The sequence below is a fragment of the Ruditapes philippinarum genome, unplaced genomic scaffold, assembly GCF_026571515.1.
Source record: "Ruditapes philippinarum isolate M1 unplaced genomic scaffold, ASM2657151v2 ctg1513_1_1_1_1, whole genome shotgun sequence".
NCBI classification, from domain to species: Eukaryota; Metazoa; Mollusca; class Bivalvia; order Venerida; family Veneridae; genus Ruditapes; species Ruditapes philippinarum.
Window position 1 is genome coordinate 219,328 of NW_026852983.1, and position 17,018 is coordinate 236,345.

A 17,018-nucleotide genomic window follows, 5' to 3' on the forward strand; every position below is an offset into this window, starting at 1 on the left:
TTACAATAAGTATATAACTTATTCATGATATATGTTTTGCTCTTAAACTTGTTCTTCTTATCTATATTTCATTTACTTCCCTTTACTCGATACTGGCTTTAGTTCGAAACAAAATGTCTTTTTTGCATTTTGTTTCGTAGTTTACGCCTTATTCGAGTATTTGGTGTATATCTGATTAAAATTTTAATATCTATGGTAGAACAAAATAACCCCATGACACACGTTACAGAGTTGCAAGCGATCGGACACACCTGTACAAAAAAAGACCTAACAGGTGAAGTCTTTCAAAATAGACATGCTCTTGCAACATCAAAATTAAATCATATTTCAAATACACGAATAAGTTTGTTTACAAGGTAATCACTTCTGTCTTGTGAGACACCCAAGAGTAACACCTTATTGTGTCTGTGTGTGAATTCTTGGCGAGGTTTGTAATATATTGTTTTGTCGCCCACTCATTTGTCGGAGAACATAGTAGTCTTCTTTGAAACACTATGCTTCATGTTGCGTTTGTTTATAGAAACTTTTTGAAACAATCCTTTTTCATTTTTTGTTCCTTTAATGACAGAAATGCCCGTATATGTGATTAATCAAGTAAGTTGTTTTATACAATGGCATAAACAAATAGTGTAGACCTATTTGAGCTTCAGGGTGTTAAAATCTCAGTCAGTTTAATTTCGAATGCCAATCAAATTTTTTTTTATATATAACATAACAAATATTTGCCTATGTTATGCTATGTTTCAAGACGTCAATGGCTTGTCATGTTAAATGAGAAGCAATCCGCAGTCTCAGATATACTGTAACAAGTAAGTACAAAGCTTATGTCATACCTTTATTGTCCTTACAGTGTTAAAGTGTAGTGAATCAACTCCTATAACCGCTTTACCGAGAAAATATGGAAAGTTCACTAATAAGGGCAGCATTGATTTTGCGTGGCCGCTCAGACATTCAAATCACTTCATTGTACTTAAGGTTTACGGCAATCCTAATTTTCCGTTGCTCGTTTTCGGCCACTTCCCTTCCTGGCTCCTTATCTTCAGATCTTCAAAACAGTTTGAAGGAATTATACGTTGTACCAAAGTTATAGTAGAATTCATAAGCTTAAGTGCTTATTAATCTTTTGCCAATGTCCTTCGCCTCTCCGAGGGTTAGGTAAAAACAATTACATTTTCATTTTTATATTATCTCATCACGGTTTCTTCGCTTCAAATAAAGTCATCTGCTACTTTATTCACCGTTGACGTAAAAAAGTCACTAATGGACATAAATTAAGTAGCGACATAAAATAAAAAGAAAACATATTGGTGTAGAGAACTAATTCGTATGTGATTAATGGAAATGTCATTTAAATAAATAATGAAATATAAGCTGTTTAATGGGTATCCTGCAAATACTATATATTTACATCCTTTTATAAGTTTCTAAGAAACACGATTGGAAATTGATAAAATCACCTAAGGAGTTTCATCAAAATTAAGACAAGAAAACAAGTGAAAACAATATGTACCTTGAAACCTTTTCTTTACCTCATACACGATATTTATATTTTATGGGGTTTCACTCATGCTGCGGTTAAGACAATTTGATTTCTACTTTATATGACCTTTAAATTGCTCTTGCTGGTTGTCTTGACGTTTTGTGGATCTTATTTCGTATACTTGATCATAAATAATGTAAACGTACATGCTGTTAGATGTATAGTATATTAATTTTACATTTCAAACAGTACCAATTTTTATATATAGCATTTGTTCGACTTATTTCATAGGGTATTGGATTTCATATGCGTGCGTTCAAACTGGTGACATTTTGTACTCGTAGTATTCAAGTTTCAAGTTTTTACTTTATCTGCCATAGTAAAATCATAGTTGCAATAATAGCAAAAACTGATATAAATGTGATTGAATTATTTAACAGGTAGGGATACATGAACCGTCTGCATGACAAACCAAAAACAATCGCATTATTTTTCTATTTCGTTTTGGTACATTTGCTACATATTGTTTCGTTTTAATAAATAATAGAAAGTTATATATTCGGTTAGACCATACTGACTTTTGACATCGATGTAAACATATTATATTCATTTTATCAATTTATTTAATTTCCCATTTCATACATAAAGAATGACTTAACAGTGAACATGTTACCGCAGAATGACAACTTTATGACGCATTTAATCTATAATTGTTCAAAACATTTCACTTAGGCGTTTCTATAGAAAAACAAGAGCACCGCTAGGCGGAGCATTATATGCCCTAAAGTGTTAGTCTTTAATGAATAAACAAAAAAAATGTGACTTCTGTAAAACAACCACCTTTCATTGTACCCATTTATGAAGGAAATACAGTGTATACATAAATTAAAGAAATTGATACATGAACAAATTAAAATAAAGCATAACCTCCTGCAAAAAGCAATCCTCCTTTATAGATGAAGAACCTTCATTTATATACAGTTGCTGTTTCCAAAGCACCACCATCAAGTTGTTATCTTGTAAGTAAAATGCTACAACGGATGGACGGAAATACGCCAAGGGTATAACATAATATAAGCATTTTTTAGGGCATATAATTAAGGTACTCAATATAAGTGATTATTCTATGAACTTTGACAGTTGTTAAAATGTTAACATTATTAAGGTCGTTTGATATTGACCTTTGAGCTTGTGACCCCAATATATACATATGGATCTTTTATTCAATATAGGCAATCATCTTATGAAGTTTGAACACTGTAAGCCAAATGAAACTTGTGTTAAGCTCCAGAAACCACAATTTTCAGTGTTAAGGCCATTGTGACCATGACATTTGACCTTATGACCCTAAAATCAATAGAGGCCATGTTATGGACCTGGCTGTTTATCCTATAACATTTTACAATTGTAGGTTGATTAATACTTAAGTTATTAGGCAAAACCTTTTTCAGTTTTAAGGTTATAGTGAGCTTGACCCTTGACCTTGTGAACCAAACATTAATAGGGGTCTTCTACTCAATATTGACAATCATCCTATGAAGTTTAAACACTGTGGGCTAAATGGAAGTTAAATTAGGCTCTAGAAACCATAATTTTTAGTGTGAAGATCATTGTGACCCTGACCTGACCCGAAATTCAATAGGGATTATGAATTGGACATGGCTGTTCATCCTATAAAATTTTACAGCTGTAGGTTGATTAATACTTAAGTTATCGAGCGGAAACTGTTTTCAGTTTTAGGGTAATAGTGACCATAGCCTTTAACCTTGTGACCACAAAATCAAAAGGGGTCTTCTACTTAATATGGACAGTCATCCTATGAAGTTTGAATATTGTGAGCCAAATGGAACTTAAGTTATGCTCCGGAAACCCAATTGCTAACGGATGGACTGACAGACGGACAGACGCCAGGGACTATATAACATAATATGTCCGAAATTCTTTCAGGCATATAATAATAAACAGTATGACACGATGTCGCTATTTCTATCTTTATTTATTACATTTTTCTGAGTTAATAAAAATCAAATATTTGAAGGTACTATAAATACTATTTTAGTACGCTATGTTTTAATTCGTTAAAGATGAATGGAAATTTTACTTCATAGTTTTTTTAATATTATATATTGTGAGTCTGATAGTGAGTTCTGCTTCAAAACCCTTTGCCAAGGAAAATATAAGTTTTTTAATTTTAATATTTTCATTTTCGTAATATTAATGCCTTCTTGTTCATGACACTGCCTTAAGTTCATGTGATTAATAGTTGATGCAATAAAGCTAACTTACACGGAATTGTCTTAATATTAAAATAAATGCAAGTTTATTTATACACATATTGTTTGTACGATATTTTTAAAATAGTGACTTTTATTTCCACGTCTTTAAGTTATACAAATTGAAACGTTTTTTTTCTTGTGTTGCATCAATATGTGTTGGGATTTATCCTTAATTTGAAAGATATTATCTCTTTTTCTGTTTGAATTGTGGAAACAAGCGGATTTGTATAGTTCGTAAAAACAAAACAACAACAACATCAATAACACGTATAAACGAGGATGCTGCGTTACCCAAAGAATGGCGTTTCACAGAACGATCAAATGTCATAACAATAACACGTATATTATTCACCATAATTTGTACTTCACGCAAGTCTGAAAGTTTTGGTTTTCAGCTGATATTCAAATATGTCACTCCTTTTAAAGATCCTGTATGTTTTGTGATTGATATTGTTGCTGTGTGTATACCACACTTGCAAAATATTATATATGTATATAATTATGCAAATAAAACAATTTTCAAACATCGAAGAATATGTAAAATGTGTACAGCAAATATTTGTGCACATTATATTTAATCAATAAATTATATGCATTCATTTCTTATTGAAAAATTTGACTTAGAATTTATAGAAAATAAATTTCTAATTACCTCCCTTTATTTACATGAAATGTTAAATTCGGTAATATCTTTATAAATAATGCTTATGGGAACTTACAATATTGACAAATCTTATATTGAGCATCATATTTATGAAATAAAACCATGAAAAAATGTGTTACAGGATCTTTAAATTGTATTTGTTAGCAAATGGTATATGGCGTTCAGTCATATGTGTTATATATTTTAGTATCACTAAACTGAACGAAATTTGAGGGCAATTTACGAGGGCAAATTTTAGAGCGCCTGATATATTGTGTGTTCTTCTATAAATGAGCCTTCTTTAGTTAAAAAAAATAGAATACATGTTTTTATATTTTGTGTAGAAATGAGGCATTGTTGTAATTACAAATCGAAATAACAAAGAAGAATAAAAGCTGCCCAGAACGTAGAGCAACCGCTATTCTGAAAATGTTGATCTGTGAATAGACATAAGCAAATCATGATCACAACATAGGTCCATTCTATGTTTACTTTCTGCTCAAAATACTATTAATTTACAAAACAACATTATCTGAACCCGCCCACTGTTATTGAAACTGTTGACACAACACAGAATAAAAATGTTATTTGTCATCTGAGCACATCATTTACATGTGATGACGAAATGTAACACTGGGAATGCACCTAATGAAAATGTCCGTAGAAACAGATATTAGACTGAGACACACTTTAATTCTTGATATTAAATATGTCGTAACACGAACTTAAAACAGAGGAAAATTATTTCCAATAAAGGCACGGGAAACAACAAAACATCAATTTTTTTTTGAAAATCGGTGAACACTTTAAATAATAGAAAATTTGTTTGTTTCGGTGGAGACACGTTTATTTTTACTTATGATCTGTAAAAGCTTACTTTATGAAAAAATTTTCTATCACGTACAAATATTTTATAACATGAATGAGTGTTACGAAACAGTTGTGACTTACATGTAAATCACTCATTTGACAGAGGAGGACGAATTTCTTTCGTTATATGATTGACAGTCATGTCTTCATAAAATGTATACAGCTAGCCAAAACCAAATCTCAAAAACAAAGCAAGAAACTTACTTTGAAAACCTTTTTGTGTATAAAAGCTGTATCCTTGGATAATTAAAACTGGTATTACAGCAAGAAAAGTCTTTGAGATATTAACAAATATGAAATGATATGAAGTTTATTCTTCAAATAAACTATTCTTGTCATTATAATATTCAAGATGACCATCACAACATGAGTGTCATTTCATATGTCTCTCTGTTTGACCAAGCATTTCTTTTCACTATTAATTTTAGAATTGAAACTCTTTCAGCATAACAAAAATGTCGGTAAAGATTCCAAGACATGTGTCAGAAACTGATGTGATACAGGAAAAACACTTTCATTATAACAAATCTGATTGTTTTAATATATAGCTTTATAATATCGTTTATTTGTGTTTTTTTACATTCTTTATATCTAATTTCATTTATCTGGTTTATTACGTTGAAATATCAGATAGCACAATCTCGTAAGATGGTTCGACATGCTTTTGTTATGAGAATATTTAATTTTTTTGGAAGGTAGAAATTATTTTTTACTTGAAACATATGTGATCTAACTAGAATAATCTGATAGATGTCAAATATGGTTTGAATGACAGAAACCCAATCTTGAAACACATGTGTTGTTACTAGAAATATCATTGTTACAGTATAATATGGGCAAGATTCGTATTTTTTCATACATTATCGTTTTAAGTATTTTAGACTTTTTTTAGAATTTGGCTGTGATTCCATGTTTTAGTACTTATTGTATAGACGTTTGCCATGTAAAACTTACTATGGTACCATTCTACCTTAAACAGTTGCTTGTTAGAGTAAGAGATGAGTGGCGTGCAAAACTCTCTTTAATAAACTCCGTATGATCACAGAATGTAAAATAAAATACAGTCAATCTGTGACAATTTAAAACAAAAGTTCAACATTTGAAGTAGCAATGATGTAGTAAAAATAATTACAATTACAAATTAATTTCTATTTTTGCAAAATGGATTTTCATTATGTAATATGAATAAAACTTTAAACATTCTTTATTCTAGACATACATAGTATAATTTGTCACGTGCACATAAGGCATGTGTTTGTATGAACTGTTTACACTGTATAGGTCTTTATGGTTTAAAAACTAGACATATATCTTCAATTATATCAAAACGATTAATTATGATTGATATCACACTATACTTTCATATATTATCACACATGCTGTGAATGACAAAAGACAGTTTAATTTTAAGAATAAAAATAACATTTTAATTAACAGTATGACTTTATACACGCTGTTGAGATGCACATGCTAGCTTCGTCTAAAAGCACCCACATTCAGTGTTCACCTTGTTTGCAATGGTCGAATGTTTAACTATGCTGAAAGTGAATATCGCACTTTATTATTAAAACAATTAGCAGTACATTTTATGTTGAATCAGTAAACACTTGTCGTATGGTCCTTTTCAAGATGTATGAACGGTCTGTTTATGCCTGTAAGGACATAAACATACGCCTTGATAAATAAATAAACAAGATAAACAATTTCTGGCGCAAACCAAGAGAAATATTTATACCAAAGTGCGCATGCGTGAGGTGGATTTTCCGGGAAGTTTGTAAAAAACTGAGGCCCGGCATGCAAATTATGTCAAAATGAAATATGAGAAATTAGTTGTTATAATGAGATGATGAAATGGAATGATATAGGAATGATATGGGATAATGGATTGTATATCGGACTGTAAACAGACAAATACAAGAGATATATATACAAATACAAGGACAAAATGATACATGAAAACGATATTCAAAAACACGAATATCGACCACATGACATACTTCCCCACTTTGGGGAATGTCGCACCGACATTCATAAAATATTAAAGAGGAAGAGCTTGAATCAGACATTGCAAGTAGTAAGCTTAGACCATAAAGTAACTAAACTACTAGGTACTACTACATAACTAAATCTAAATACTGAAGGCAATTACAACCTGTGAGTAAATATATAATACCCGGACAAAATACCTTAAACTCAAGCATGTTCCACAAAAAATACCGTATGCCGCGAATCGCGAAAAAAATATGTCACGCGGAAACAAAATTTTTAATTTATCAGTAGAACTGTGAATTCATTGAAGAGGTGCACTCTCAACAATAAATCCTTTATTTCTAAAGTACTGCAAAGTACATTTATAAATTATCAAGGTAAAATAAATGGTACATGGTATAAAACATAAAACGAAACACATCAGGTACCGAATAACGCCTAACTTCAAAGTTGAAACACACCTAGATTATAAAAAAAAAAGAAAAAGCATTAATCTAATTTCCAGTTGTCATTTAGCATCCATCCGGGTTTCTTTCTAGTACGCTTCTGCCTCTGTAAATTGTTGTTGTTCTCCTTAGATTTATTTCTCAGTGCAGGAATGACATATTTAGAACCTGTAATAGAATGAGATGTTTTATTTGGAACAGAATAAGAAGTTTGAGTTGTTGATGTGACATCTTGTTTGCTGTTTGACGTTCCTGTAAAAGAAGTTGACATACAATTGTTAGAATCATGTATTGTGGCAGAATTGCTTTGTGAAACATTTGATGGACTTGATGTAAGTGAGGGATTTGAATCTAACGGAGCTGTAATGGAAATATCAGAGGAGGGATTGGAGAACGAGTTCTGATCCGAATGTAAGTCAGAGGAAGCGGGCTTGTATAAGGACTCAGTTGTTTTGCACAAAGGCATCCCCATAAAGGGAAGTAAAAGGTTCCTGTGCAAAACCCTGGACCTTTCCTTGCTGTTCTCCTTCTTCACCTCATAGATGGGAATTCCAGAGGTGGGCTGGCTAAGAATGGTGTAAACATCTTTTTCCCATCTATCTGCAAGTTTGGATTTTCCCCGAACACCTACATTTCGGACCAGTACTCGATCCCCGGGCTTCAATTCCGCTTCTCTCACACGGAGGTCATAGTACCTTTTATGTTTCTTGCCTTGTTTCTTGGCCTCTCGAGTGCAACAGAATATGCAAATTTTAGTCGGTTCTGGAGACCTGAGACGTAAGAATGGTCCTTGACAGGAGATTTGTCTGGTTCGATGCCAAGAAACGCATCGATGGCAAGCCTAGGGTTTGGCGCCCCAAACTGAGAAATGGGGAAAAATAACCGGGTAGAAGAATGGGGAGTAGAGTTATGGGATGGAAAAGAGGGGGAACTTTGGACTTCCAATTGCCCTTCTTGTCATTTTTCTGGGGTTTTCCCCCCAACATTTTTCCAAGGGGGTTTTTTAAAAGGGGCTCGGGGCATCCCTTTTCCCCTTTTGGATGAAAGGGGTTTAGTCCGGGTCTTTTTCAATTTTGGGCCAATTTTGCACAACTCCCGGATAATTTCCCCCTTTAAAAATTTCGTCCCTTGACCCCACTTTTGGAAACCCCGACTGGGAAAACTTTGTGACAAAAAAAATTTCCCAAAAGAATTTTAACCCGGAAAGTATGGGGAAGTTTTTTTTTGGGCCCGGGGATGGGCCTGAGAAAACGAGTAAAGTGATCGGTAATATCAAATTTTTTCAAAAACCCCAAACCCGGACATCCCAGAGAAAAGAAAATCCCTAAGACAATTTCCCATTGGGATAAAACTTCGACTGAATAGGGGTTTAACCCTTAGCAGTGTTTTATTCCAATGACTTTTCCGGATTACATCTTTGGCAGGTTTCGAAATCGTGTTCGGTATCTCGGCTCTAAATGAGGCCAAAAGAAACGTGAACGGAAATGAAGGAAATCGTTCTTGTTTACAACCTTTTATGTCCTGGCCTCTCATGCAAACCCCTGAAAGCTAAATCAAGGATATTGCCTTCAGGGAGACAAGCTGAGTAAAAGGATAACCATTTGAAGACCTTTACGGTAAAGAATTGTGGAATCCTTAAAAGTAAAGGTTGCTCCATTTCCTGTCCCAAAAACCGAAAATCCGAAACCTTTTGGCCGTTTCAATGTGACTTTTTGGCGTTCCCAGTTAAACCTATGACCAATTTCAAAGAGTTGAACTAAACGGGAAAGAGTTGGATCATCTTGCTGCTCCTTCTTCCAATCAATTGACTTAAGGCTTGCTTCCGACTTCGATCTCGTCTCTGGGATTAAGAGAAAGAACAGTTTGGTTAAAAGAAATACATTCTACGGCTGGAAGATGACCTGGACCTTCAGATTTAGAAAACAAAAGAGCCTTGACAGCATCTGAAAGGAGAATGTTAGAATCAGGTAGAGAAGAAGCTGAAGGAATTCTAGAAAGGGTATCGGCGTCGACGTTCTCTTTACCAGCTCTGTACCGCAAGTTGATGTCATACGCAGACAAGGAGGATAACCACCTGTGACTGGTAGCATCAAGCTTGGCAGATGAAAACACATAGGTAAGTGGGTTATTGTCTGTTCTAAACTTCCACAGAATTACCATAGAGATAATCATGGAACTTATCACAGACAGACCACTTAAGAGCCAAGAACTCTAGTTTGTGAGCAGGATAATGTCTTTCTCCGCTCTCAAACCCCTACTGGCATAGGAAATAACATGCTCCTTACCATCAGCACCAACCTGGTAAAGAACCGCTCCCAAACCGCTAGTACTGGCATCAACATTAAGAATGAATGGTTTATTGTAGTCAGCAAAAGCTAAGACTGGAGGAGAAGAAAGTTTATCTATCAAAGAACAAAAGGCATTCTGCTGATCTGGACCCCAATTGAAAGGAACTTTTAGATTTCTTAGAAGAACTTTTGCAGGTGGGAATACCAATAAGAAGGTCATTCAAAGGTTTGGCGATCTGTGCGTAGTCTTTTATGAACCTCCTGTAATAACCTGAGAAACCTAAAAAGCTACGCAACTCCTTAAGGCAAGTAGGTACAGGATATGTCTTGAGTGCTTCAATCTTCTCAGGATCTGTCTTCACACCATCAGCACTAACAATGTGACCCAAATACTGGACTTGCGGCTTAAAGAATTCACACTTGGACCCTTTAAGTTTAAGATTGTGCATCTCAAGACGTTGAAAGACAGACTGAAGGCGACGGAAATGAGTATCAATAGAATCAGAAAAGATGATAATGTCATCGAGATAAATCAAACAGTCACGAAGGTGAAGTTCGTGCCCATACAACGCTCCATCAGACGCTGAAACGTTGCAGGGGCATTGGTAAGACCAAAAGCCATTCTGTTGCACTCATAGAATCCGAGAGGCCCAACACTAAAGGCAGTCTTTTGCTTATCAGATTCTTTGACTGGGACCTGCCAGTAACCTGAGCGTAGGTCGAGTTTAGAGAAAATAGTGGAACCTATGAGAGAATCTATAGTTTCGTCGATGCGAGGAAGGGCATAAGCATCCTTGATTGTACGGTTGTTCAGTTTCCGGTAATCGATACAAAAACGCAAAGACCCGTCCTTCTTTCTTACTAACACAACATTAGAAGAAAAAGGACTCTTGGACTCACGGATCGCTCCTGCGGAAATCATGTCTCGTAAATGCTCACGTACCTCCTCAAACATCCCTGGTGGTATTCGGCGATAAGGGTCTTTAAAAGGTGTGGGATCAGACAAATTGATTTCATGTTCGACCAAGTCAGTAGAACCAAGATCAGTAGGCCCAGAGGAGAAAATATGTTTCCACTGATTGAAGAAGGAAGTTGCCTTAACCTGCTGTTCAGAAGTTAAAGTATCAGTGGGAATAGAAATACCAAGGTCATCAAGAGACTTGTCTGAATTGTGGGATTTATATCAGCAACGCCCTCTGAAGGATCAATGGTGCGAACAACAGACACATCATGTAAGTTACAAAGAGTCATTCTTGGATGAATGGTAATAGCTCTAGCAGTCAAGTTACAAACACGTACTGGAACCCTGCAAAAAGAAGTACCAGGTTGTAATTTAACCAATCTAGGGCACACATTCAACATAAGAGAATCAGTAGACTCTGTAACACCAGATGACATGTTGCCAATATGTCTCACCTTTCCCTCAAGTGTTGTTGTTTCAAAAGGCTTCACAATGACAGTCTGATGATGAAGAAGAGTAACAGGTTTGGTGACAATGTCAGGCAAGGAAGATATGATGTCTGAAAGTGGAGATGGTGTTGACTCTGTTCCTGATGACTTCAAAACATTCAGTATGTTGGTGCCTATTATTAAAGGAACTCTGCTGGAGTACTCTGTGTCTGGAACAATCAGAATAGGAGCTGAAAAAGATTGTGATGAAAGAGAAGGAAAGGAAATATCAAGAACTGAATATCCTAGATATGGTACCTTAGAACCATTAGCAGAAGAAATATCCAACATAAAATCTGACAACTGTGACATGACAGGCTGAGGCTTTAAAGATTTGAAGAAGGAAATTCCAATAGATGAAATCATAGAACAAGTATCTATCAAAGCTATAGTAGAAGTACCATTTATAAGAATTTCAGATTCATTAAAAGAGCCAACTAGAGGAAATGTATAAGCAGGGTCATTAGAAGGGGAAGTATGACCTCTCATCTGCCCTGCGATGGAGGTCGACTGTAGTTTTAAAGGACTGGCAGAGGCTTTGACATCCTGAGTGGAAGATCTCTCTTGTTTCAAGCCCTTGAGTTCCTTCTTTATACTAGACAGCCTGGACTCCATGCCTTCCATCTGCTTAGAAAGGGCCCTTATTTCCTGGAGAATTCTACTATCTACAGTAGTGACACACTGCTGTGCAGGAACAGACTCATTAGGAGTAGAAGGTAAAGAAACATTGGCCTGAGGGGCTGCCTGCTTGGGTGGAAGAGGAGAGAAGTGGCTAACCGAGACAAGCGTAAGTCTTCCTCAATGGCTCTCAACTCTTTACGAAGAGTATTGAAGTTGAGGTCCTTCTGAAAAAGAAATCTAGAGGCATTCTTAAGCTCTATATCACAAAGGCCTGACCACAACCTACCCCGCAGCATCTCATCCTTGGACACCTATCAAGATTGCATGGTATCCTGCTAAGCAACCTCTCCAGACGCAAACTATAACCAGCCAACAGACTCATCCACCTTCTGCTGTTCATTGTGAAACTGTTCCTTCAACCTTTCAGTTGAATGAACATTACCATAAATGCCATCTAACTCATTTAAGATCTCAGGAACAGTGGCATTTTTCACCTAAATGCAAAAGAACACCTCTGGCACTGCCTTTCAAAGATTTACGAATGGCCTCCCTGATGATAAATGGTGGATAATTACCCTCATCAATGACACAATTGACATCATAGCGCCATATCTCGAACATTGACGAGTTGTATTTCCCATCTCCTGAAAAAGAAGGTAACTCAGGGATACGGGCATGTACCAAGTCCCTATTTGTCACAAAAGACAAGTATGGTTGAGGGTTAGGCATGGGTGGAGGAATGCTATAAACAGGTGGAGGAAAGTGAACCTGATGTGTACCTGTTCTGCTGATATGTTCCCGTATAGGAGTAGGTGTAACATTAAATGTATGACTTGAGTGTACTGTATGAGGTGTACTTGCCATTGCATTAACTTGAAACTTACCAGATTTCTGTAACTGTCTAGCAAAATATTCTAGATCTGCATCTGAATAGTCTAAGGACTGAGTTGTACCATCCGCCATGATGAGAAAACAAACAAAAAATGGATTGGACCAAAAAAAAAAATGAACGTGACTTGAACGTGACTTTAAATTCAGGATTTCAAATGGCCCAAATTGTACACCATACACTAAAAAAATGATTTACATCAGTAACCAGTTTAGGTCTATATAGATGTAATAAAAAACAAACAATAGAAATAAAACAATTTTATTTCAAGAGAAAAAAACACAAAGACTTGAAAATAATTAATCAACTTTATTCAAATTATGACCCACACAGTGCACCATACATTACACAAAATTTCAAGGTCACCTGAATAATATAAGTACCAGATACAGTCAGTAAATTAGATCAAAGTTTGTAAAACAATAGATCTAATAACACTGCTATTCAGTCTCTATTATAAAGCAGTATTAAATTCAACTGAATAATATTCAATGCTTAACTCACTAAATAAATAACAAACACCTAAGATTGTCAAGTTACAGGTAACAAGTCTATAAAATTGTATTGTGAAATGCACAGACACTTGTTCAGTTACTTGCTATAGTGTATAAATTTCAACTAATTTATGGTAATTGCAAGAGAAAACACAGGCTTGTGAAATTATATGCAGGAATTCTGTATTGCAACAATGTTCAGTCCAATACTCTATACAATTTCAGAAAAAAAATCCCAAAGACCTAACTTACATAGATTATCTATAAATTTCCTTGCAGGCACAGACTCAACTGAATACAAGTACACACAAAGCTAACCGGAATAAATAAATGTGTAAAGTTTCCTTTTTTCTGATTTAGACAATTATTTCAATGCAAAATGTTTTTATTTTCAGTTCATAAAGTAAAATAATATACCTATCAACAGACTTTTTATAATGACTAAATGAGTAGAACCCAAATTATCAACTTTTCAGCTGTGATACAGTAGCAACAATTGATTTGCTATTTGTATATATGTTAGATTCTTGTAAATATAGAATAATTCTATATAAGAAAATATATTACCACTTACACAAAAAATACTTCACTATTCGAAAATGAAGAAGAAGTTTAATGTCGGTTCTCACAGACTGTGTATAAAAATATAAATCAGCGGGATTTAAAAATGAACAATTTATTCTAATTAAAGAATAAATATTTCACTTCAAATCTATTTACCGGCTACATGATACCGTCACAGTATTTCAAATGAAACGCTATTTGAAGTTTACAACTTTACAGAATTTTAAATATAATTGATTTTAACTGCCCGGGTTGAACAATTTATTCTAACTAAAGAATAAATATTTCAAACCTACTTGTATACTTTATATTTACTCACAAGTCAACTACAATGATCTGTTCCTACAATAAATGCTAAACTATTCAATCTACATGCTTACTTCAGGCAAAATTCCGGTTCAAGCAAGTCCTGCTTTTAATAAATAATAAAAATAAAGATTGGTACAGTAAGTTATCAGGATAGGATATAAAATAATTCAGCTGTTGGATATATAATATCTGGGGTAATATAGGATTTATTACAGTAAATGGACAATACCAGACTGAATGGAAATAATTTCACATAGGGACAGGTGTAATATACTAGTTATTCAGACCAAGATGAAAGATAAAAGAGACAGAGTGTTAGCTCACCAACCACCTGATAGTTAAATGCTGTGTCTACATGTCTGTGAACTGTATCAATCTTGCCAGCAACAGGATAAAAATCAATATCACAGAAGCCTGAAGTACAAGGCTTTGTGGAATTCAACCTAAAATATACAAAATCAAATAATAATATACATGTATATCTATGGTTCAAAACAAATTGATTTTCACATGTAGATCTTGATTAAGATTTTACACCACTCAATATAGATAAATGAAAAAAAATCAACCTAGATCTACATTATACAATATAACAATAAAATGGCACTTGATACTAATTAAATTGAAAAAGACACTTATCCAAAAATATGTAAACACTGAATTTAAAGAATTTACAAATTACACTGTTTGTTTACAAATGTTCAAAGTCCACAAATATATTGTTGTAGTCTAAATGGTCCGAAGAAGTGAATGATCCAACGTTGATATATAAATAAGAATAGGTACCTTTAATTAATTAAATGTTAGCGCTCTTTAAAATATAGAAAATTAACTAGTTGAACTTTTGTTTTTGAACTTTTGAACTTTTATTTTCAAATTCTAGGCCTCTGAGAGGCATCAGAATACAACATATTAAACATGAACAAATGACGTAATACAAATTTGCTATATAACATGAACAAATGACATGATACAAATTTGCTATGACTAGATAAACAGAAAATTATCATATCAGACTAAATTTGAGAAATATCAGACAAAATTTGAGCAATATCAGACACTGAGCCATTTCTAACACATAGGAAAATTTGCTATATAACATGAACAAATGACCTGATACAAATTTGCTATGACTAGATAAACAGAAAATTATCATATCAGACTAAATTTGAGCAATATCAGACAAAATTTGAGCAATATCAGACACTGAGCCATTCCTAAACACATAGGTGATAAAAATACATGTTAGCCTTAAGAAACATAATATTATACTACACAATACTATTTACTATCAAAAATGTATACATATATTACACAACCTCGTTTATCATTTGAAAACATGCATTACTTTCCTGCAATAAACAGCAAGTTTTAACAAGCTCGTTTTTGTCTGTACTATTCATTAGCAATGAATATTTCAAAGTATTAGGATTACTAGTATATCTTACTGAAATATATTTACGACGCTCCTGCTTAAAAAAGTCACACACAAACAGGTAATGAAATTCATCCCCTAAAGAGTTTGTATTACATAAATGACATGTTCTTTCATCTCTCGGGATACCAAAGAATCTCCCCTTTTTCTATAGGTAATCTATGGTTCGTACATCTGAACTTTAAAATAGCATTAGACAAATGGTAAGGCAAAGTATCTAGATAATTTTCAAAAACAAAGGAATCTTTGTACATTCTGTAATTAAGGCTTTTACTGGACTCAGCCACAAAACTATGCCATTGTTGTAAATATTGATCTCTCAATCTAGTTTTAACAATGTTCTTGAACAATTGCTGTGAAGAAGGTATATTATACATCCAGTAATTTGACATGCCCAGAGAGTCCAATAAATTGTGTACAATAATTGATTATCCAAGGTAGTTTTTTACATTTGTTATCATCACTATACAACTTATAAGAAACATTATACAATATATGACATATTTTCTCAGGTTTAGCATTTAAATTCTATTCCAGTAACATAAAATATGAGCCTTAACATGAATAGACAAAGGTAGCACCCCTAGTTCACCATATAGCATACAATTAGGAGTGCTTTGTTTTAACCGAAGAATAAGTTTTTGTAGAATTTTAACTGAAATTGATCTATCAAGTCTAAATTTTCAATTCCCCACACTTCACTTCCATATAACAAAATGGGTGCTACCATTGTATCAAACAAATGTATTTGCATACTAATAGGCAGGTTCAGCCTTCTAGACTTTACTATTACAGAGAACATTGCTTTCCTAGCTTGTTGTAACAAGTATTCTTTTGTTTTAGTAAATTTACCATTATACGAAAACTTTACGCCAAGATATGAAAAAGAGTCGACTACTTCTAACATATTACCTTCAAAAATGAAATTAGGAGCATTACGAATACCACGTACATTTTTTACAAAATACAACAATTTTAGTTTTTGCAGGATTAACTTGGAGACTCCACATATTACAGTAACTACTCATTGCATCAAGTGCCTTTTGCAATTCATCTGCAGTTTCAGCAAAAATTACAGTGTCATCAGCATAAAGTAGTATGTACAATTTAAAATAAACCTCAACATCGAAGTTACTCAGAGTATCATTTACTACTGAAGATAATGAAACTAGACCATTATAATGTTGTGACAAAAACTGGTTTAAATCATTCAAAAACAAAGAAAATAGAACAGGCGAAAGATTTTCACCTTGCCTAACACCTGT